The sequence below is a fragment of the Dipodomys merriami genome, unplaced genomic scaffold, assembly GCF_024711535.1.
Source record: "Dipodomys merriami isolate MVZ:Mamm:240054 unplaced genomic scaffold, mDipMer1.0.p SCAF_6, whole genome shotgun sequence".
NCBI lineage: Eukaryota > Metazoa > Chordata > Mammalia > Rodentia > Heteromyidae > Dipodomys > Dipodomys merriami.
Genome location: NW_027206179.1, coordinates 49,882,580 through 49,905,979, shown reverse-complemented (window position 1 = coordinate 49,905,979; position 23,400 = coordinate 49,882,580). Strand labels below are relative to the sequence as shown.

Genomic DNA, 23,400 nt, shown 5'->3' with positions numbered 1-23,400 from the left:
GAATAGAATGAACCATGGGGTCAGTACTTGGCATCCATTGCTACACATAATTTCACTGTTCTATTCACATGGGTTGTAATTAATCAGCAGGGCCCCTATAATCAGCACGCCCAATGGCCCAGCCCACTGGAGAGTGTCGTGGCCTCAAACCCCACATGGACAGCTGTCAAAGTGATCTGACAGCTTGAGGGAAGGGCCCAAGTGGTAGTTGGAAACTGTTCCACAGTTGAAACCGTTTGACCCGTGAGGGGGGGGCGGGTCTATATAGGCTGTGAGTTCTAAGCAGTGGGGCGCAGGGGGGGGGGGAAGGGGGGGAAGGGCTGTGTGGAGAGGGAGACAGCAGATGGAGAGAAAGCAAGAGGCATCTAAGGGAGCAGAGCAGGACAGGCCTGTGGAGAGGCCTGTGGAGAGCCGCAGTAGAATAGGACAGGCCTGTGAAGAGACCTGAGGCCTGTGGAGAGGCACCTACTACAACAAAGTAGGGCCGGCCTGTGGAGTGTGGAGAGGCCTGCAAAGAAGGAGGAAGGAAGAAAAAGGAAAAGCTTGAGCTTTGGAGGTTTGGAGGTCTGTGGTTGGAGGTTTGCAGACCAACTAATTGGTGGTTTGCAGACCAGTTAATAAAGGTTGGGGCTGCCCATTGGAGGCTTGGAGGTTTGGTGGTCAAGGCTGCTCTTGGTTCTGAGTATCCAGCCCAGGAAAAGGCAGTTGCAGGCCCCCTTCTGCTGTAAATAGTGTAAACAAAATTTTTTGTCACTGTTAACCATGCCTCAATGGATTGTCTCACTCTTTGGAGGTTATAATTGGGTAATATTCTTCCTTTAATTATACTGTTCAGAGGACAAACAAGGCTGTCTCAAATTCCCACCATCTCAAAGATAATGTAATCAGGTGCCCACCATCTACCAAAAATATGCACGGTTTATTCTTAATTATAGTGCCACTATCATAAGGTAAAAATCTTGTTACCAAGGCAAAGTATTGTAGAACTTCTATCAAGTGCATTTTTTGAATCAGAGTATTTCTTGGGCCTAGATGGCCTTGCGTTTGAAGTAATGAAAACTCTCCCATAGGTAGGTTCAGCCTTTCTCTCCTCATCTTTTCTCTCACTCTACAAGGCAAAGTTGATGTGACCTGCAGACTTCCATTCTTTCTCCTCACTTCTTACTTCAGATATCTGTACTTTAAAGAAGTTCCTAAAACTTAATATCTTCTCATTTAGAGAAAAAGACCTATTGCCAGTTTTACCTTTTGAAAAAAAAATGGTTCCTTTTTCTCACCTTTTACAACTACTATTAAAATAGAGTATTAAAAAGAATGACCCTTCTCTTACTAGAATTGTGATCTAAAACTACATAAAATACCAACACTTAGAATTTCTTTACACAGTAACATTCCCTTAACACAATTGCTGAATACTACAGTACATCTTTTAACAACAGGAAAGCCTATGCTCTTTGTCCTTGTTCTGTCACTTAAGAAAAATCCTGAAGGTTTTTTTTTCCAAAATGGGATAATGAACCCTCATATGGCAGCTCAAATGTTGATCATATCTCTCAAGTCAAAGGAGCCTCTTACAACTTTTGATCATATCTATTTCTCTATGTGCCTTTCCTGCCCTCAGTTAGAGTGACTACCTTAACATTCAATAAGACCTAAGAGGAATTTTTAACTTCCAGATGTACTGAAACTAGATGGTGCCTCGGCTGAACAGTCCTTTGAGCCTCACTTCATAGGACAATATTTATCTTAAACAACCCACACGTATAACCCACTTGGCATTCTGTAATACTGCCCACTCTGACCCAGATGTGTTCATATGACAAGAACATCCCAAACACATCACGTTTAGTTACACAAAACTCAGTAACTACCTACTATATGCAAGTGCTCTCTATATTCATATAAACCACACTATAACTTTGCAAAATTATATAGCTAAGGCAGTGCCTACATTTGCAAATTATACCTCCTATTCTTTTTATTCCCTCTAATAAACTGTGGTGCTCCCATATTTATTCATTTGTCACAGAAAACTAATGAGAGTATAAATGTAGCCAGCTATGAAAAATAAATGCCCAACAGCCATTGTAGGTTATGTATTAAGACATGGGCTATATAAGCTGGGCAGGTTATTTCTGGAGGGAATTTGTTCCCACAAATCCTCCAGCATCTCTGGTGTTACATAACAGATTGCTTTGTCAGGGCTTTTGCCTCTGAATTCCAGGTGTGCTTAGTTTTGCATCTGTTACTTCACAAACGCATCAGACTTGAACGGCAAACCATATGGCTTCCCTTACTGGACTTACTTCCAATCACAAATATGCACAAATTACAGGCACCGAGGCTGGTGCCACCTGAAAATGTCAAGAGTAAATGGTGTTGGGTTGGGTGTGCAGACATAACTCAACATGAATACAACAGCCTGGATTGTTCTGTCTGGTGCTTCCCAGCTGACCCTGATCTATGGTATCTGGATAACAAATGTGCACATTTAGAATAGCCTGTTTGGTGACTGCTCTGTACTAGAATCAAACAAGTTACAAATAGCCCCAAGTCCAAATACAGTGGTGACACTCAGTAATGGTGTCATTACCAGGCAATAATTCTCTGCCTATTGCTGACTCCCACTGGCAATAAAAATGATAAGCTGTAGCAAAGTGGCCACTACAGACACTCTCAAGGGGAAAGCAAATTTCACTTAGTATCTTGATTGCATCTTCAATTAGCTTGTGTGTGAAGGTGAGCCTATATGTGTATAAGAGAGAGTCCTTATGATGTAGCTTGAATCTGAGTGTCTGGTCGTTAGTTCCCTAGCAAAGGAAGTTTAAGTCAAACAAAACAGAAATGTTTTATTTCTTTAGAATTGTTTCCTGGCATCACAACTGATGAGCTCTCGGGAAATGTGCTTTTTCTTGCATAGCACTTTTCTTTATAACATAGTCATGGATCACCAAATACTCCCTCTGGACAAGATGCTTTTTGAGAAGGGAACTCTTATGAAACCAAACCTGCACCCTCAAGCAGTCTAAAGGTGCTCAGAGAAAAAGATAGGCTGAAATTTTCAAACAAGGGAAAAATAGACATATGTTGACCCTACATATTTATATTCTTGTCTTGAAAAAGACTTCTGTTGAGTTTACTGCATACAGGATTTATCATAGACACTGTGGCAAGCTCAAATTATGAGATTTCTATTCTTCAAGGAAATCAAAGATACATGCTGTCCTACTGACACTTTAATAAATCTCTCATTTACCTAGTAAATGTCAACAGAGCAAAAGTGTGAAAGATAGCCACAAATTAACTATTTTTATTTAAATACTGTCAATTTTTTTTTAATGACTGGAGAAAGGTTACTCATATTATCACAATGAGAAGCAAGATCCAAAAGTTCAAGGTTGGAATCAAAGCTCACACTATTGAGAGTGTTTATGTGTTACTCATCTAAAGCTTACAAGAGTTTCAACTGGCAATACAAGTTCTCAGTGTTAATCAAGGCCACAAGTAATATAACACCAAAGTTTGCTGTGTCATTTGACTTTCTCGGTTTCTCTTTGCTAGCTAGTGTGTAGTGAGGCTGGCTGTATTTCAGTGTTACTTAGTTGTTATCAACTTAGGCGATAAATTCTACAGTCAAGAGCATCATATGCTTTCTTTTGGCCAATTGTATTGATTTAGTTCTTACTCATTGGCAGATAAATTCAGCTTACGTAGCAGCAGTTATCCAGAGAGAACTTTAATAAGATCCACAAGATAGAATGTGCTTGCTTAAGCCCCCTGACTCCCCTTCATACTTATTTGAGTCTATTTTTATTTATGCAAGATCAAAATCTCAGTGGCCCTACCTCGTTAATCTTGAATGCAATGTCACAATTTACAACCCTACAGTAACTTGTGGTAAACCCACATTCTACCTTTATTAGTGTTACACACACACACACACACACACACACACACACACTCACACATCCAGATAAAGGAAAGTTCCAAGCACAATAGTATAAATCTTGTAACTTCAGTCATAGGGAAACAGATAATTGCTTTGTGACAGGTCCACCTTGACTCATTTTTAACTGATTCTATTTGATTGCCCTGCTTTCTGCTCATTGACTAATTTCCATTAATTATATAGGGGAAAAATATAATAATAAAGAATAATAGTACAAAATAAACTGTGAGCATGTTGTGACCAAAATAATAAGTTAAATTAACAGCTAAAAGATATATTTGCTGCTTTGGTCCAAATAATGGGTAGCAATAAATTTCTTAAGTATCAGGCCATCCAAAATTAATAACTGCACAGTATTTACTCTATATATTCATATTGTCCTACTCTAGGTTGATAAATTTGATTACTTGAGTAAGCCAATTTTCTTTCTTTGCACCTGAATGTATAAGAATTCCTTGTCATAATAAACTAGAGAATCACAAATATTATGCAGCTTCCAACATAATTGATATTCCCATTTGTAAAATATAAGTTACATTGCTCTGTAATTTGACCTCCATGAAAATAATATACTGCATATCTTTGGCATTCTGAATGGTTGTATGCCCAAAATTCTATATAACCCTCTAAGACATGAGCTCCATTAATTGAGATACAGATGCTGAGCATCTATGTTCTCATATTATTAAATTGGATTAATCTAAACAATAGTCCCCCTATTATTAAATTGAATTAATCTAAACTATAGCCTTAGCACCATATGATTCAAATTAATATATATTTCTAAGTATTATATCCCTTAATCACTTTAAGAAGTGGGTAGGTCTATCTTAATTCCAGTTATAGGTATTTGAATTTTTTCCAAATATGTCAGACCCATAAATACTAAATTTAATAATTCCAAGTATTTCTAAACAGTTCTAAACACAATATTATTTACTTTTTGGTGAGAACAAATAGATTTATAATCTTAAATCCATAATTTAAGTATCTTCAGAAGTTTCAGTGAAGTTTCAGAGATTTCCATTGAGTTTCATGTCTAAGTAACCCTTCATATCTAATCATGCATATATGTAGGCCTATGCAGTACTTCTATATATTACTTTAGAAAAACATTAGAAGTTGATATAGCTAATATAGCATGATGTTTTCTAATATGTACAAAGACCAAAATAGCAATTTTTAAAGAAAAGCATTCAAGTATGACAACATATCATCTGTGTTCTCACCAAAGTACTGTTACTAACTGTAATATATGTAATGTTGTTTAAGAAAGTGATCAAAATATGCTGTGTTCTTTAAAAAGCATTATTATACCATGAAACTCTGGAAGAAAGTAAGATAAGTTGCTGTAAACTAGAAAGTAGTATTTAACCAAGCATACCTAATTTTACTTTGAGATAAATAAAACAAAGAAAAGTAATAAGCAGGTTCTAGTTATCATTAAGAAATATAAATTAATGAAGAACATAGCATAATCGTTAACAACATGATCAAATACTAAAACCCAGTTTATCAAAGAAAAAGGATAATTAATGCATTTAAAATCTCAATCACAAAGTGATTAGTTAGTGATTAGTTTCAAATAGTTAGAGTATTGCTACTGAAGTCTCAAGAAAAAACTGACATCTCAGTAACTGCTCTGTATTTCCCCAAGTTCTGAAGCCAATTGTTCTCTCACGAGGAGGACTGCTAACTGTTCTCTTCTTCCTTAAAGATTCCTGGTTCTTTCAAATTTTTGCTAGTACCTGGCTATCTGGAATATTTTAACTCTTCCAGCTTCCCTGCAGCTAGGTATGATCATGGCCCAAGGTTTCCCCAATGCATTAGTGGGCAGCCAATACATGTCTTTTGTCTTTTTATGTGTTTCTTTCCTTCTTCTTTCTGCCTGGAAAACTGGTATGATGACAATATCAGACTGACAATTTTGAACCAAAAATATCATCTTAAGAATGGAAGACACAAAGAAATGCAACAACAAGGCAAAGAAATCTGAATTGTGACATCATACAGCCCTGAAATGTCTTCTTACAGGTTTTAGATGAAAGTAAGTGTATTCCTTATCATACCTAAGTCACTGTTGATTTTTGTTTTGTTCTATTTTGTTTATCTTTGTCTCCAAGAGCAAATCTAATCTTTTCTGAAATGAATTGATATTCACAACACCTAAAATTGTTGACAGTTAGATATTTAGATAGTAATCTCAAACAAGTACATTGCCTCCTTGTAGAAGAAGAAACTTGACTTACAAAAATCGACTTTTTATCAATATATCTGTTTTCAATGAGAAATACTTCTATCAGCCTACATTTTCAGGCTAACGCTTCCAGTGACCAATTCTGGTAAAAGCTTGATATGAATTAAAAATCATTCTTTATGGAGTGGTCCAAAAAAAGATCCATGATCCATTCCCTTTGTTTATTCCAGATGGGAAAACACTTAATATTAAATCTTCATATTCCCAAGAAAAATAAGGTGACTAAGGCTTCTCATTTCACATTTAAAATTGGATAGTTTCATTTCAGAACAGAAGTAGAAGACGAATAACCATTTGGCGCTCTAGACAAAATCTAACTCTTCATTTGAGTTAAGTTGTGAATACAGCACTTATTTTAAAACCATTCTTTTCAGCTATGACAGTTCATAATTTGGTTAAAACATCCTATGGAAAAGAGAGATATCCCAATAGAGATAGCCTGAGTTTCACAAGGGAGTAATGCAGAGTTATATTAGCAACAAGAATGTCTCTTAGTTCTCAAAGTCTAGTTTAAGTAATTGGAATTTTAGGTTGGCCATTTGGCTCATGCCTCTAATCTTGGCTACTCAAGAGGCTGAGATTTGAGAATTGCAGTTTGAAGCCAGCCTGAATAGAAAAATCCTTGAGATTCTTATTAACCAGCAAAAATCCAGATGTGGAGTTATGACACACTGGTTGAGCAAAAAGCCAAAAGAGATTATAAGGCCCTGAGTTCAAGCCTCAGTACTGGTTCAAAAACAATTAATTAGGATTCTACAGATATTTTATGGTTTAATAGAAACTATCAATTATATTTTAAAACACATTTAATGACAAGACTTCTTTGAACTTACTTAATGATGCTACCCCAGTGGTAAAATTCTAAGCTTTTCCACAACATACAGCAGCTATGATTTAAAAACATATTAAACGAAACAGCATCCTAAAGCTTTCAAACAAACACCATGAAGCAGCATAGTTATCAATTCATTGAGTAATGTCTTCAGTAATGTCAATAGAAACATAATATCTAAGGAAACATGTGTCAAATTCTAGGTATTTATTTGTTGACCTATGGGCTAAACCTTAGATATTTGTTTTTGTTTTTGTTTTTTGTTTTATTTTTTTTGGGGGGTCCGGTCGTGGGGCTTGAACTCTGGTCCTGGGCACTGTCTCTCAGCTCTTCAGCTCAAGGCTAACGCTCTACCACTTGAGCCACAGCGCCACTTCTGACTTTTTTTTTCTTTTTGCTTATGTGGTGCTGAGGAATCGAACCCAGGGCCTCATGCATGCAAGGCAAGTGCTCTACCACTGAGCCACCTTCCCAGCCCCAACCTTAGATATTTGTAAAAAGAGTGCAATACAATGAACCTTCCTGACAGGAAGAAGTTGGGTTATCATCTTGTACAAGTAAATGAGAAAGTCCAGAAGTTTATAGCATTCCTGAGCACTATGACCAGCCACACTGAAACCTTAGGTCAAAAGGGAAAATCAGTAATATTGCTAATGCTTTTATTTGAATATTTTTACTTTATACAATCATAGATTTTTGCATGCATGATTTTTTTCAACATTGCATTGAAATATTACTTATATCCATTGCTGGGCTTTTTAGTTCAGCCTTTTAGTTAAAGGTGAAAATGCAGGGAAACCAGTAAAAGCAACCTTATCAGACAGGTGCCAGTGGCTGCTGTCTCAAATTTATAATTCTAGCTACCCAGGAGGCTGAGACCTGAGGATCATGGTTCAAAGCCAGCCTGAGCAAAAACGTCCACGATACTATATTTCCAATTAACCGAAAAAAGCCAGACATCAAGCTGTGGCTCAAGTGGTATAGAGTACTAGCCTTGAGCAAAAAAGCTCAGGGACGATGCCCAGACCAGCACACACACACACACACACACACACACACACACACACACACACACACACACACACACACACACACACACACACACACACACACACACACACACACACACACACACACACACACACACACACACCCCTACCATCCTCAGTTCTACCAAACCTTTACCTGTACTTCAAAATTGAGTACCGGACATTTGTGTAACTTTTGTGAAATTCATATGCATATTTTGGACCTTAGCTCATCTGAAATGTAAAACCAGTTCATGTTTCTTTGAGTTACATTACTATAAAGTAAAGGAAAAAGCTTATGCCATGTATGATCCCTGAAGAGCTAGTATTGAAAAACTACAAAGCACAAATACAAGTCCCTCACTTTCAAAAAGCAGTTCCATAATAGGGTTAGTCAAACACACCATCCCTGAGAGAAGAATCACATGGATACATCAAAAGGCTGGGAATCAAGTTGAATTGTACAAATTGTGAACCCCTTTGGAGGGATTTTTCTTCTTTATAATAGGAAGGTGTGCAGACTCCTAAAATCTAAAGTCATTTAATAAGAACCAGCATCTGTGCTTTGCCTGTTTCAAATTACACAGTGTCATCCTAGCACCCATCCAGGACTTCTCACATGCACTCGTGCTTAAAGCAGAGCCATAATAAAAGGCTAGACTGACAATTTTCTTTGCCTCTAGCAACCTCTCAATGTTCTGTTTTACTTTATTTGGCTTTATTATTTGGCTTTTGGCTGACCACCCTAAACGACCAGCCTGAAGCGACAGCTGATACTTGCTCCCTTCCACAAGACCAGCAAAACTATTCTATCAACCCTCACACTCTGCCCTGTGGGCACCATGAAGATGGGGTGAACACCTCTGGAGGATGCACATACAGACATGCACTGACATGCATGTTTCTTTTCACAAGATGGATGCTGTCTGCACAGTCAACATGGTTGCCAAAGATAAATGACTATCTTTGGGCATTTCCTAAATCTAAGATTCTACCCAGTAATGACCTCTCAATTTTCAAAGTATCACACAATTGCTGTCTGGCATGATTACAGGGTAAGGCACAGTGTGCTTAGTGGAGAGATCAGCTTAGGTGTGTCTGGCAGGAATGACATGCTCTGAAAGACTATAAAGCCCTGGTGTCTCCTGCCTGACAATGAACATAGTTAGAAAGAAACTTAATTGTACTATTTAAGATTAGGGAAGGTACAGGGGGAACAAAGTTATCAATTCTAAGCTTAAAATGCCATTGCACAATATGAGAATAAGTACTCATAAGAATAGTGCGGCAAGAAAATTTAAAAAGCAATAAAATGAAATACTACGGCACACAGTAGAATTCAGTGCTGCAGGAGATCAGAGAGTCAAATCCAGTAGCTGTATTTTAAATGGAGGCTGAATAATTTTATGACCACTATAAAAAGAGGAGACAGGCTTAAATTGCTGTAAGAATTTAGAAATGAGGAAAAACTTCCTAACTACAAACGTAATGAGACCCTGGGGTGAGCACAGTCCACGTGTTTTGATTTGTCACATTTTTCTCCGCTTTGTGGTTCCTACGGGTCGAAATACAGATCTGCTCAACCTGAAAGTCCATAAACTTCAGTGTGGTTTGGTATTGTCCTACCACCTTTTGTCTTTCATATTTACAACATTACCATGGTGTTTATCATGAAGTCTCTCCTTTCCTGGCATTCTTGTTCTCCAAAGCTATGGGCCAAGTGCTGTTTACTTTGTACACAAATTCCTGGCACCTACTTTATATCTTCCCTCCCTCCCACTTCAAATCACATTATAGCCCCAAGGAGTTACTCTGAGCAGACTCCAAACTGCACACAGAAATTCCATTAGATTTAAAATCACTTGCCTTAACCTCTTATACAGTGAAGCCCACAATAATCCATCAACACATGCTGGTTTACCCACATTCTACCTCTCCCTAATAGCTGACAATAAGCCTCCAGATAAATGATGACTTTCATTCTGTTGACTGTTGATTGCCTCACACTCCCTATTGGACCATTTCTTGGTGGTGGTGGGGCTCTCAAATTAATCTTCTGCATTTGGGAGTTTTCCAGAAGCTACAGTACCTTTCCATATCCACATCAGTTGATATTCACAGACTTCAATAAAGGAAGTCAAGGTACAGAAGATACTAATATCTGAAAAAATAATGTATTTGTAAAATGACAAATTCAGCCTCATTCCTGTTCAGACATTTGTATCTTCTGATCCCTGAGCTTTTGTTATTGTTGTTTTTAATACATAGATGATACACTATAGCTAAATAGGTCTAATTATTTTATTCACAATTCTTCCTCTGTCACTTTGCTTAAATGTTTTACCACATCTAGATTGGTCTGCCTTTTCTTTCTAGTGGTCAAAACTCTTAGAATGCTGTGCATTCATAAAAACATTTATTCACATTAAATAATATTGGTCCCCAAGCAATGATCCTTAATACAGATACTTCTACAAGAGACTTCTCCCTAGTCATCTGAAAAAGCATGTTTGCAGCCATAAAACACTAAGAAGAAAAGTGAGTAAAATCCACAATAGTACTTATTTTGGATTCCTCACAGATTCTGCAACATCTTCATATCACTTTTTATACTTTCATTCATCTTTTTCAATAAATGTTTGAGCACTTTCTATGTGCCAAAACACTAAGGATATATCGCAAGAAATAAAACAGAACAACGTCCCTGTCTTTGCTGAGTTGAGATTCTAGTGGGGAAGATATACAGTAAGCAAAGTTATTAGAAAATTGCAGAATGTTTGATGTCTAAAATATATAAATTAGGTTATGAGGAAAAGAAATGTTCCACTGGTGACAAGGAGATAAATTTGGATAAAGTGGTTAGCTAAGGCTTCCCTGAGAAGATGACTGTTGCATAAAAGTCTCATTAATTGAAATCTGAGGGAAGAGCATTCCAGATAGAAGAAAAGCAAGTGCAGCCTGGTTCATGCATTTCAGAAACAAGAAATAAAGCCTGTGGGAAGAGAATGGAGGATGAGGATGAGTGCAGTAGAACCAAATGGGAAATCAAAGAGGCCCTGGGAACAATAACAAGACATGAAGTGCCTCCTAGGAAGAGAAACACATGAACTAATTTATACATGGTGAAGTTTCTGTCTGCTTGACTGGAAATAAACAAAAAGGACAAGGGAAGATCAGTTAGGAATCTATTGGCATCAATTGGGCAAGTGACTCAGAAACTGTAGTGAGGGTATGAAGACTAGAATATGTTTAGATTATACTTTGAATACAAGCAACAGAATTTGAGACACATCTGATTTAGAATGATAGAATATGAGAGACCAAACAAGGGAAACCATGGGATCTATGTTTCTTTGGGCCTGGCTTACTTCACTTAATATAATTTTTTCCAAATCTTTCCATTTCCTAACAAATGGGGCAATGTCATTCTTTCTGATGGAGGCATAGAATTCCATTGTGTATACATACCACATTTTCTTAATCCATTCATCTACTGAGGGGCATCTGGCCCTTATTTGCAATTACTAGTGTATGTCTGAGACAAGCAGAAAAGGTCAGATAAGTTGATGATAGGTGAAATGAAACCCAAGATAAGGACTCAAATGTTTTTTTTCTTTGTTGCGATTGTTTCTAACTAACATATTTATAAGATGATTTCTTTGTTGCCTTGTATGTCCCTCCCCCATGGTATAACCCCTGTTTTCACTGTATTTGATATGAAATAATTTGTGGAGGGGAAGGGAAAAAACAAATTGTTTAAATAGGGATACAGGTGGACCCATTGCAACAATGAGATGTACAAGACATTATTTCAAAAAACGAACTTTACAACTTTGGCGGGGCAGGCGGGGGGCAGGGGGGATGGAAAGGGATGGGAAGAGGAAAAAAAGGAAGAGGCAACAATGCTTGATAAGAAATGTACTCATTACCTTGCCCATGTAATCATAACCCCTCTGTACAGTATTTTCACAATTAAAAAAAATCCTGATAAAAATAATAAAAAAAGAATATGAGAGACCAAGAATAACACATAAATTTTGGCTAAATCAAGTAGATAGAGGAATTCTCTACTAATAATGACATGCAAGATAAGAGCAAAACTGGAGGTAAAGAAATATCAGTTGATCTATAGTGTGGTATCTTTTAGATATCTATTGGAACATTAGTTATTTATGTATTTGCAATACTGGGTGCTTTTGGATATTGGCCCACAGGAGATATACATTCAGCGGTCATAAATATAGACCTCATAGGTATGTAAGTGATAGTCAATGATAACTAATGCCAAGAGATGATATCCTCATGATGATCTCATGTACATGATATGATAGCTAAGCAGTGAGGAAAAGTAGGAATGTTGAGAAAAGCAAAAAGAAAGTTAAGGTAAGTATGGTGTCTTGGCAGTTAAGTGAAAAGTATTTAAAGGATGCTTGATTATGTCAAATGCTGGTGACAAGTCAAATCCATTGAATGTAAGAAAAACTACAGGATCTTGATATGACTGATTTCTCTGTAATGGAGAAGGAACTACTGGATGATTTGAATGGGATCCACAGAGAAAGAAGAGTACTTGGCAACATGAAGGCAAGCTGCAAACACAGATAACTCAAGGGGAAATGGAAAACATCCAGAGCAGGAAATGATTTGCAAGAATGTACTTTTTAAATGTTGGGGAAATAATAATGTGTTTATAAACTGATTAGCTAAACAACAGAGATCAGATGGTTGGGAACCCATAGAGGAAAGGGAAGAATTGCTGAAGTGTGGTCTTTACTAGGGAAGGCCTGAGAGATTCCAAGCATACCCCCCAAGTGCTTGTCTATTTAGCCAGGAATAACAATGGATCATTTATAGCCAATGAAAAACCAACAGGGTATGTGGGGTCAGATATCAACAGGTGATGAGAATTTTTTTCCAATGAAATAGAAAGCAGGGTAGTATCAGGTGAGAGAATGGGTGGGAAAAGTCATTGGGGTATCTAAAGAAATATTTAACATTGGTCTAAGAGACTGGGAAAGTAACTTCATTGGTAGGATGATTGGCCTCATTAAAGGTCAACCTTATGTTAATGATCATATTTTCAATGTGAACCAGACACACTGATTGTATGTTTTACTTCAGTTGCCTCGGTTCAACAGAAAGCTTGTTTTAATGATGTCTGTGATTTAACCAAATGAGTATAACAAAGACAAAGGGGACAAGGGAGTTGAGAGTATTTGCAAGTAAATGAGTACAATGGTTGAGTACAGAATTTAAAATTGATAAGGGATTAAGAGAGGAGGTTAGAAACAGAGAAAAGATAGTGTAACATAAATGGTATTGTTGTGAACTGGGAAGACATTAAATGGAATGCTTGAGATTAAGATAATGGATTAGCCTGAGTAATATAAACATCAAGATTTCAGATTTATGAGTGGTTGGTGAAGGTGCAGTGGAGGCCAAGAAACTGTGACTGTAAAGTCTTAGAAAGAATCCTAATCAATGGATTCTGAAGTCATTAATTCTATGGTAGGAATGAGGAACAGTAGACTTGAAATTAAAGTATTGGAGAAATGATGGTAGAGGTCTTCCCCAAATGAGTAAGTCATTTAAAAAAAATGCAATACATACACTGTTGCATAATAAAACAGAAAGAAAAGTTCATTATTTTTAGGGTAAACAACAGAAAGGATACTCAAGAAAAAGTAGAGAGTCAAGGAAACTGCAGGTCCCCCTTTCATCAGGAGAGAAAACTGCATTAAAGAGTGTACAGTAGAAGTAAAGCCATTAGAGGAAGGATAGGAAGTGCAGTTAGAAAAGAAAAGTAAAGGGAACTTACACAATAAAGGATTGACAATATCGGGAGTATTCCTCAAAAATACCTTAAGTCCAGACTTAAGTTCTCTTCAAGAGAACTCCAAACAACTGAAAGTAAGGAATCTGAAGTGAATTGGGATTCCTGCATTTCTTTGGAAGTTGATAAGATCACAAGTGAAGGTCTTGATAGGCCTTGTCCTAGTGGTTCCAAGTAATGTAATGGATGAGAGGTGAGGAGCTCCTGGAGAGAGCTTTTCCTTCATTCTAAAGTAGGAAACAAGAGAAGCAGTCTCCTCCCTAAGGCACCGCTGCTTTCCTAAACCTTGCTGCCCTGGACATGGAACCATCAGCTTGTGCACCAGCCTCTTCATGATATTGACTATCCAAGCTTCAGGCTGAAGAGAAAGTAAAGGCAAGAGTGAGTGACCCTCTGGTCTCCATTTCTCTAGTGGGGACCCAAAGAGACAAAAGAGAAGGCTTGCAAAAGCCTAGGAAGAATTTTAAAAGGAACTCCATATATACACATCTGTTCTAAAGACAAGGGCGCATGACATATTTATCAAGACAGTTTTGGAATAAGAGGTTGTTGAAAGGCCTATATCCAACTACACAGATGAATTCTGACTCCTATGCTCCAACAAGCTGGTCATCTTCAGTAACCAAAGTGTTTTCTGAGGGGAACACATCAAGACCAAGCTAAGGTAACTGGTGGGTGGTAATAAACTCAAAACATATTTTGCACAAGATTGCTAAATACAATATAGGAGAACCCATTGTATTTGAATTTTCTACCAATATTTCATTATTAATATTTAATATTTTAAACACAAGAGGGTCCCGTGCAATATTTTGATTTGCTATGTTGCTATTTTCTATATCTGACAACCTTATCCTGAAGGAAAATTTAAAAAATCAACAGAGATATAGAAGTGGCTTTTGGTTCTGTCATATAGAACAAAATCCTAAATGAATGTGTATCAAAAAAAAAGTGGTAGGAAGGTCGAAAAGTTCCCTCTCAAACTATCCATTCTAAGTTTCTATGTTTAAATAGCATTGGGAAAATCATTGGCAAGAAATATACTCACTACTTTATGTATGTATTCGTAACCCCTCTTTATATTACCTTGACAATTAAACTTAAAAAAATAAAAATAAAAAATAAACACTTAAAAAAAAGCATGAATGCAGCTGAACTCAATGTCTGGGTACTTAAGGCATCTTTTCTCTGCTTTGTCCTAAACACACACTGTTCCTTCTGTTCCACACTTTCAAGTGGAACTTCTGGGAATGGAATGAGAATGAGGACTGATCTGGTACCCTTAAGTAGGTTATGTGACAAAAGGAAACACTCTTGTCTCCAAGACCATGATATCTTCATGTGGCTAAGAGTCTCACAGCATGGACCTCCCCGCTGGGTCTCCAGCATAGCCCTGGGTAAACAGTCTGTATTTCTTTACCCTAATAAGTATTTGAAACAAATTAAAGATGAAAGAATATTTTCCTAATGAAATGTTTCCACACTTCTAATTCAAATATAAAGCCATTTGAGTAGCACATTAAGCCTGCCACTGCTACTTCGTTTCCTCTGATGATCGGGGGTCAGTAGTGACTGGAGCACACCTTGGTCATACTTCTTAATGGCATAAGCCATATGGGCAGGTGAAAGATGAAAGAAATGCAGTATATTAAAATCTACTATCAATTCAGTAGGGAAGAGGCAGCTGGATAAATCAGAATAGACTTCAAATAAACACTCTATATGAACCTGCAAACTTATCCACATCCCTATCTCAAAAGCGAACACCTTTCATGCTTTTTCTCATATTTAAATCTAGATAAGTGAATTTCCAATATCCTTTGCGGATGCCGCTGTTGTTTAACACTATGATTTCATATTTACACAGCTCCTCTCATCATAAGATCTCAGACCATTTTACCAGCATAATTCAGTATTAATAACAATAAAAAAACACCACAATGATTTCAGCTACATTATTCTACTTGGCAACTGGTGATACCCACATTTATTTTCCTGGGCATTTGGAACTTCCTGCTTTATCCTCAAGGAGAAAAAGCAGCCAACTCCTCTGATCCTCCGAAGGAAAATAAAAAATAATTAAGGCTAGTCAACAGGCTAAAGAGGGATGTTTCCAAACAAACTCCACTTGTAGAAATTCTAGGAAACCATTTTATTTGCCCCCAGAAAACAAGAAACAGGTTTGGAAATGTGGTAAACGATTTTTGACATTTATTTAAGATGGATAACCAAGGTTCTTTCACAGATTAGGCTATGTGCATAAATTTGTATTTCTAAATTAATGTGGAAAATGACCAAAATGTGTCCATAAGAAAATCCACTTGGAAATATGTTTTCCATGGGAATGAAGAGCCTTCTCTTATAAGTCCTGCATCTAAAGTTATTTGATCCTCTCCCTATAACCAATAATCTTCCTGCTCCCAGTAATCTAGCCAGATGGATGTTGACTCACTAGTAACTGATGTTTGATACATCCATTATTTGTCCCCAAATCCCTTCATGACCACCTTTCATCCCATTGAATAAATCTGATCTCCTTTTATTTTTCTCACCTACTCAACATTTACTTAATTTCATCTCAAGACAGCTTTCTCCAATATTTAAATAGAATAGAGAACCATAAATGAAATGGATTTTGGCATAAAGCACTAGCTCCTGAATCAGAAAATTACCATTGTGAGTTGAATGTAAAGTTGATAGAGAAAGGAGAGGAACAACTAATGATGAAAAAACAAACAAATATACACTATTCTGCATGTAAACAACATGTAATTCTGTGTGCTGATTGTAAAACTTAGCTGTCTCTCACTAAATATTAACAATAACTTTTGAACAGTCCAAATAGCTGGGATCACTAGGTCTCATTACATAACATTGAACACATCAAACACCTTACAGCATCTTCAGAATGAATTTTTTTGGATGCTATGTCACTTATTGAAAAGCTAAAATATTCTTTTGAGCATTTAATTTTTTTCTTTCTTTTCTTCCTCCTTCCTTTTTGTAATTATCCACACAACAGCTATGCTCTTCCAAAATAAATTTCATTCACTAGAATCAGGACATAAAACTATAAAAGTAGCATGCTGGGAAGACAGACTGAACATTGGACATTATTCCATGCTGTGGGATTACTTAAGCAGCTCCATAGAAAGAAATTGCATTTCCATGTCATAGTGTTCCTGTGATGGACTAAGGACAGGACAAGACAAGTAATAAGGGTGTCTGTCGAATGTCATGATTCCTACTATATCAATTAGTTGGGAAAATAGAAAAAAAAACTTTCTTTCCTCTTTTCCCACCCCTCCACTCCCCTGCCGAGTTACAAAAACCATGAAGTTATGGAGCACAGGGGGACTGGAGAGCTCTGTCATAGTTCAGCTGCTACTGGAAGCTTCTAAATAAAAATTTTTACTCTGATTGTGGCAGTGCAATTTCAGATGGCAAGTATCATCAAGACAAAAGCTCTCTGCTGAAACCCAGAGAAAGACCTAAGTGTTTATCCACTTTGAAAGACACAATTAGCTGAAGTTTCATCTCCCCATCTAAAGATCCTAAATCAGGCAAGTGCCCTACGAGCATCTCTAGCCCTAAAAAAAGAGGGTGCAATCTCAAACTGGGCCTGGTTTCTCTTTCATGCCATTAGCTGACATTTTCAATAGGCAGCAATTAATCACTCTCCTCTATGTACAAAGATAAAATTAGAGCTTTGTGGTCTCACTCCAACTTGGTGAGTATTTCAGCGTAAAGAATCACCACCATGCTAAGTATCTCAACATTAAAATAAGAGCTTATGCAAAGTGTGCTGACCAGGCAATTTCCTGTTTCCACATGAATAGGTCATTTCTGCAGAAAATAGTTTTCAAAAATAAGAAAGTCATTCAGCTGTCTTTGGAGGGTTATGGAATACAAATAAATATGTTATTAGTGATTTCATAAAAATAAGCTCAAGGAATATACAACCAAAAGAGAGTTATGTTCACTTATGTTACTACAAGAGACTATACCTATTCCAAGCATTCTTTCATTTCCCTGGACATTGTTGAAACTTTGTTTACAATTTAATATAAACAGTAGCATGTACTCTGTCTACATTCACACTTTGAGGCTGAATTTATTTATTTATTTATTTAATTTTTGTCGGTTGTGGGGCTTGAACTCTGGGCCTGGGTGCTGTCCCTCAGCGCTTCAGCTCAAGGTTAATGCTCTACCACTTGAGTCACAGCCACTTCCTGTTTCTGGTGATTTATTGGTGATAAGAGTTTCACAGACTTTCCTGCCTGGGTTGGCTTTGAACCATGATCCTCAGATCTCAGCTTCCTGAATAGCTAGGATTACAGGTATGAGCCACTGACACGTGGCTGAATTTTATTTTTAAAAACTTTCAAAATTCACTCCATAATATATCAGTTAAGTCTAAAATATGAGAGCTTCCACTAATCACTTTGAATGCTAGGACTTTCTCCTTAAGGAATAACACAGTTGTCCTAACCATTCTGTTAAATAACAGACCCTTTCTGCCCAAGACATAACCACATGGAAGGAGCCAAGGCAGAAGTACAAATCAGAATACAGGTGGATCTATCTCCCACTGAGGAGCTTAAAGCTGCAGGGAGAAATAATTCCAAAACCTTCATGACTTCTAAACCAAGTGGGGTGAGAGTGAAAGGTTCCTGAAGACTTATGAGAACCTTCAGGGAGAAAGTTGATTTTGATCTGAGCCTTCAGAAATGAGTCAACTTCTTCAGGATGTCAGTGAAATAGGAGAAAGAAAATTCAGGTATATGTCAAACAAAGCCAAAATGCACACCACACAAGGGCAAAGTGTGGTTTTCTCATTTGTTTGTTTGTATATGTGAAGGTGAAGGGCAGTATTTGAACCAAGAGATTTGCCACTTGAGCCACACTCCAGCTGTTTAAGCTTTAGGTTTTTGGTTTTGGTTTTGGTTTTTTAATACGATCTTATTTTTCCTTAGGCTGGCCTGCTGCCATGGTCCTCTTACTTATATCTCCTTCACAGCTGGAGTTACAGATGTATGTAACCAGAGCCCATTCATTTGGTGAGATAAAGTTTCACTAACTTTCTGACCAAGCTGGCTGTTGAACTGCTGTTCCCCCAATCTGTGCTTCTTAACTATCTTACTACAGGTGTGAGACACCATGTCCAGTCCAGAGTGTCTTATTGCATTTCATGCATTCTGTTGCAAATCAAATGTTATTTACAATACATAAAGCTAGAGCATTGAAATGTAATCATTTAGATATGTACCTCTGGCTAAGACCTGTGAAATAATCTAATTTTCCCCCTTATTTTATAAAAGAAATAAAAAGTATCCAGAATGATTTGTGAAGATGACAAGAATTTCTAGTTCTGGACAGATCCAAACTGAAATATTCTGCCATCTAAACCAGATGTATGAATTGGCATTGCATTGTTGAAGGTGGCTTTTATAAGCAATAATGAGTAGGAATTTTTCAGCTAAAAAGAGACATGATCAGACATCTCACTAAAGAAATCTCTGGAAGTTGTAAGAAGGGATCAAAAGCAGAAAGAACAAGCTAAAAATCTTTGCCAATCATCTGGAAATAATAGGAGCCTACACCAGAACTTTGATGACTGGAATAGAAAGGAAGTGATGGATTCAAGTATGGTTTCAAGGATGAAATTGCTGCAACTTGATGAGAGAGAAGGAAGAATTACAGATGATGATCAAGCTATTGAACTAGACTCAACGAAGATGCTACCCATCAAGTGTGAAAGGAAAAGGAAAATGGAGGAAAGGTATAAAGGGATTAAAAAGTTAACTCTGTGTTCTCAGGTCTTGGTAAATGGAACTTAGTCAATTAGAAGTTGAGATCAAGATCTTTACTCCAAATTTCTGGCCCAGAGACATCAACTTTGTTAATGGCTGGTGAGGCTATGTGACCACAAGAGCAATGACAACAGTGAGTTTTGGAGAACTACACTGGATATTTACTAAGAACACTATAATTCTTCACTTCAAGATTCTGAGAAACAGTACCATGTCCACAGGACATCCTCAGACTAGATTCCAGTCAGGATCATGGAGCAGCTGTAAAGTTCAGATGAATGTGGAACAGATAGAATACAAAATCAGACATACAACCCAAGAACAGAGACCTGGTCCTTGGGACAGTAATGGAAATGGGATATAGAGGGAACCTCTCCAGACAAGCACAGGCAAAGGAAAGGGAAATCTTTTACCTAGTTTGTTCTTTTGAGGATCGAAGTCTTTTCCTCTAATAAATCATAGTCCAATGAGTATCAAATTCTGATCAAATCAAATAACCAATCTTCTTCCTCAATGGAAACAGAAAGAAAATAAGATCTCACAGTGCTCCTACAATGGACAAACATTTCCAAGATAACATCCAAATACTTGTCCGCATTATATTTATTGCGATTATTGTTGCCACATCTTTCTATCCTAGTAAAGATTTTCTATGCTAGTAAAGACTTCTCCTTTTCCTAATTTATCTTTGTATTGCCACTCCCTAGTTATTCATTTAGGTATTAATACATATAATATACACATATTTGACCTGTACAAAACCCTTCTACATCTAATCCTGCATGGTCCCATACCTACCTAACTCCCATACAAGTTCTAATTCCAAGTCTGCCAAACTATTTGAACTATCCAAGTCTTCTTTGCTCTTTCTTTTTACATCTTAACCCTCTCTTTGTCCCTCCCTCCTTTTTCTGATCCCTTTATCCACTTAAATATATTATGGACATACTTCCCATCTCCACATGGCCTTCCTTAATCCTTGAACTTTCTTGTCATCACACCAGGGAAACTAGACTTGAGTCAAAATTCTTCCCATATTATCTACACATCTTTCTAACTCAGCATTTATAAAACTCATTTTTAATTGCTACTTCTTTCTCCCCACATATTGTTAAATGCATTATCTAGTCATCTCTCAAGTAGAATTGAGCAACATATACATAAATAAATGTTGAATAAATGTTGGAAGGAAAACAAGAAGGAAGGAAGGAGGAAGGAAGGGAAGAGGGAGTGAGGAATATGACCTTTTTTAACATATTTAGTTTTTCAACAGAATATTCATTAATAAATGTCCATCTGATCCATAAGGTACAAAGGACAGAGGATTGACTATCTATTTTTCTATCTCCTTGCTAATTATTAGTGCTTTAAAATGCCTTCAGAAACAATTCATTATTTAGAGGGTACATTCTAAATTGCATTATATCTTATTAGAAGAAAGCAAAAAAATAAAAAAAAAGCCATTCTTATTAAATACTTAACTTTCTTCAGCTTATGGCCTGTAGAATCCCATAAGTAAAGTAAACAAATCTACTGTTCTACTACAATATAAACAAATACAAATTTGACTATATTTTTAAAGTATTAAATGTCCTATGCCATTGGAAAAGTGCTGTGTTCCTCCAGCATTCTGATATCTGCCTTCTCTCCAAACAGGCTCTATTCCACAGGTGGAATAAATGTTTAGCAGTTCACTATGGTATGTAACCTTTAATTCTCAAACTACACACACACACACACTCACAAAACACACACACTAAATTAAGATGTTACATACTGGGGCTGGGAAAGTGGCTCAGTGGTAAAGAACTTTCCTTGCATGCATGAGGCCCTAGGTTTGATTCCTCAGCACCGTGTAAGCAGAAACTAATCTGGAACTGACTCTGTGGCTCAAGTGGTAGAGCACTAGCCTTGAGCTGAAGAGCTGAGCGACAGCACCCAGGCCCAGAGTTCAGGCCCCACATACCAACAAATATAATATATATGCTAAATTAAAGTAATAACTATATTAATTTTAACTGTATTCAGTACATATTAAAATAAATATATAATATATACATTCATTTATTATATATAAATTATATTTTTTCTTATTTATCATTCTGAAAGTTAGATATTTTTACCTCTATAGAATCAAAAGGTAATCAAGCATGGGATTGTAAATGGAGAAACAGTGAAAAGCAATTAGGCATTTGCATTTTTGTATTTTTTTTGCAGGGGCGGGGGGGGGGTCCGGTCATGGGGCCTGAACTCTGGGCCTGGGCGCTGTCCCTCAGCATTTCAGCTCAAGGCTAGCACTCTACCACTTGAGCCTCAGGGCCACTTCCGGCTTTTTTCTTTTTTCTTATATGGTATTGAGGAATCGAACCCAGGGCCTTATGCATGCAAGACAAGCACTCTACCACTGAGCCACCTTCCCAGCCCCGCACTTTTATATTTTTAATTGCACGTACATTTTTAGTTAGTGTTGGGACATAATGCACTAATGCAAATCAAAATGTTACAGGGGACAAGTTTCAATGGTTCAGTTTGATAATAATTTTAGATACGCCTGCTAAAGTTTTCTGAGTCAGGTTAGCATGTGGATTTTGATGAAACAAGTAAATTTACGTCTTACTGACAACGACTATGTGTTGTTCTATCTACTGTGTGTTCTATCTATCCATCCACTATTAAACTATTCTCTATTAAACTATATAAAACTGTTTCTTAAAAAATAGAAATGCAAAGTCTTTTTAAAATTTTTATTTAAAAAGAAAAACAAACCTGAAGTACCTTCAAAACAGAAAAATTAGGGATAACTCACACAAGGAAACTATGATGGAAGTAATAGATGTCATGTATTAAGACTAATTTGGACAACCATGAACAAGTAAGTTGCTCGAAAACAAGAATTGTTAGTCTGCTGAGCTGTGCTTTTAACACTTGTGCTTCTTTGAGGAAAAAAGCAGAACAAAGTAAATGAAGGTTCCTCTCAATGATGACAACTATGAAACAGCTGACATTTCCATTCAGCATTTTGTCTTTCCCTTGTCCTGTCTCATTTTCATGGCAAACCTATTTGACTAGGGCTCCTCTTTCAGTCAATAAATGTTTATTGCATTCCCATTATGTGTACACAATAGTTAGCAAAAAAAAAAAAAAATACATCATTCCTTGCCCTGAAGCTTAGCAGGCAGATCTAAAAGAACTATAAATCAAAGATAAGATCACAATGTGCTAAGTGCCGGACAGAGGAAGCAGGTGGAGGCAAACATAATTTAGTCTGAATGTGGGGGCTTTGTGAGAATTTGTAGCTGAGAGTCAGGGTTACACTGAGCTAATGAAGTTTAAAAACAGTGTGGCAGAAAAATGGAGAACAGAATCAGAGAGCAAAGAGGTTGCCCAGTCTGAGGGAATAGTATCTACAAAAGCAAGGAAAGGCCTATTGTAGGGGTCTATAGACATTCCACAATATTGTACTACATACAATAATGAAAGAAGGGATAGGAGGTAGGGCAGGAAAGATACAAGGCATGAGGTCTGATGGGACCTTGTAAGTAGTCTGGGTTTTATTCTGAGGTCTGTGGGTTGTACAGAAGGCTCTTATGCAAGGAATATAGGGGTTCGGATTTTAGAAGGTCCACAGGCTGTTGGTGAAAAAGCAAAGACTAGAGACAGTTTAAAGACAGTTTTAATAACTCAGGTA

The 23,400-nt window shown here is 37.0% G+C and overlaps 1 long non-coding RNA gene across 2 annotated transcripts; it reads left to right on the top strand.

Annotated features, from left to right (window-relative positions):
• The first annotated feature begins 356 nt into the window (after positions 1-356).
• Positions 357-20,329, top strand: LOC138813527 (uncharacterized). Of its 2 annotated transcripts, XR_011367836.1 has the most exons (5): positions 357-564; positions 5,667-5,743; positions 5,867-5,996; positions 18,876-18,959; positions 19,221-20,329. It is a non-coding gene; the product is annotated as an uncharacterized lncRNA (long non-coding RNA). The 2 variants fall into 2 exon arrangements; XR_011367837.1 differs by lacking the exon at positions 5,667-5,743.
• Positions 20,330-23,400: the final 3,071 nt, after the last annotated feature.